Source organism: Suricata suricatta, chromosome 12 (assembly GCF_006229205.1).
Source record: "Suricata suricatta isolate VVHF042 chromosome 12, meerkat_22Aug2017_6uvM2_HiC, whole genome shotgun sequence".
Classification (NCBI taxonomy): domain Eukaryota; kingdom Metazoa; phylum Chordata; class Mammalia; order Carnivora; family Herpestidae; genus Suricata; species Suricata suricatta.
Genome location: NC_043711.1, coordinates 4,787,604 through 4,789,534, shown reverse-complemented (window position 1 = coordinate 4,789,534; position 1,931 = coordinate 4,787,604). Strand labels below are relative to the sequence as shown.

Genomic DNA, 1,931 nt, shown 5'->3' with positions numbered 1-1,931 from the left:
TGTGGGAAAGACTCAGGACAAGCACACTTAGCCAATAGCTGCAATTTGCCTACTAGTCTATTATGGGTTTTATTGGGCTATAGGATGTGTGTTTTGGGTATATGGGCCAGAATGGTTATTACCAATGAGTAACTGAATTAAGACCTCATAAATATTAAGTGCTCGGGTATATCTTGTTTATATTATATCTTGGGCATCAGATCCCTCTTACTTATTTGCCATGAACATTTCGCACCTATGTTCCTCGCACGTATTTACGTCATGAATATTACTGTCTCTTCACTCCATTCTACGTTTAACACACACATGTTCTGAACACTGATTACTTATACCTATTTTTTTAATGTTTCTTTATTTTTGAGAGGGAGATAGAGAGGGAGAGGGAGGGAGAGAGGATCCAAAGCAGACTCTACGCTGACAACAGAGAGCCCGATGTGGGGTTCCAACCCATGAACCATGAGATCATGACATGAGCCAAAGTCAGACGCTCAACCGACTGAACCACCCAGGTGCTCCACTACTTATACCTATTTTAACAAATCTTATACAGTTCATGTATTCTGTTGGATTTTTTTCTTCTGCAGCAGAACCAAATAGTTTCAGTGCAACAAATGCACATTATACCTTTGCACATTTTCCTTCTCTAGACAGGGGTTTCCCTGAACCCTGGATGAGGTTGGGATTTCTTTTTCTTAAAAAATTTTTAAATTATTTATAATTACATTTTAATAATTATTTATAATTATAATTAATTTGTAATTATAATTATAATTTTAAATTACTTATAATTAAATTATTTATAATATAATTAGAATTAATTATATTATTTCATTTTTTTAATACTTTATTGTCAAATTGGTTTCCATATAACACCCAGTGCTCTTCCCTACATGTGCCCTCCTCCATTACCACCACTTCCCTTCCCCCTCTCCCTCCCCATTCAACCCTCAGTTCAGTTTTCAGTATTCAATAGTCTCTCAGGTTTTGCGTCCCTCTCTCTCCCCAACTCTCTTTCCCCCTTCCCGTCCCCCTGGTCCTCCATTAGGTTTCTCCTGTTCTCCTGTTAGTCCTATGAGTGCAAACATATGGTATATGTCCTTCTCCACCTGACTTATTTCACTTAGCATGACACCCTCGATGTCCATCCACTTTGCTACAAATAGCTAGATTTCATTCTTTCTCATTGCCATGTAATACTCCATTGTATATATATACACCACATCTTCTGGATCAGAGATTTAAATATAAAATTGGAGTCATTCAAGTATAGAATTAAACAGAGGTGAATTCTTTGATCCAGTGTAGGGGGAAATATTTTAATGATGACTTAAGTGCCTTGGGAAATTTGCCTATATAATTTTTTAAATTAGTTGCATGGTTAAATAAAATAAAGTCTAAAAACAATTGACAAACATGGAGAAAATATTCTCAATGTATACTACTAACAAGGGACCCATATCTCTACCCTATAAAGAAGTCAAAAATTGGGAGAAAAAAAAACACTTAGTAAAAAATATAGGGAAAAGACTTGAACAGAAACTCATAAAGGAGATATAAATGATCCTCTAACATAAAATGTTCAAGTTTGTTCATAATCAGGAGCTTCTGGCTGGCTCAGTCAATAGGCATACGACTCGATCTCAGGGCTGGGAGTTCAAGCACCACATTGAGCGTAGAAATAACTTAAAAAATTTTTTTTCATAATTAGAGATGACCATGAAAAAACCTACTAAGATACCATTTCTCACCTAGCATACTATCAAGGCCTTCTGACAACATATTCTGTCGGGGAGACAGGAGCTTTCACACATTGCTGGTGGGAATACCTATCAGTACAACTTTCCTGGAATTAAATTTGGAGTAGCTAATCAAGCTACATATGGATTTAGGTCTTAACTAAGCCACCTCACCTCCAGGACTCTACCCTGAAG

At 36.5% G+C, this 1,931-nt stretch overlaps 1 protein-coding gene across 1 annotated transcript in view; it reads right to left on the bottom strand.

The window, feature by feature from the left end:
• The window catches only part of LOC115273444 (putative adhesion G protein-coupled receptor E4P), a 39,966-nt gene that overhangs the window by 16,682 nt on the left and 21,353 nt on the right, over positions 1-1,931 (bottom strand). The gene's annotated exons all lie outside the window — the stretch shown is intronic.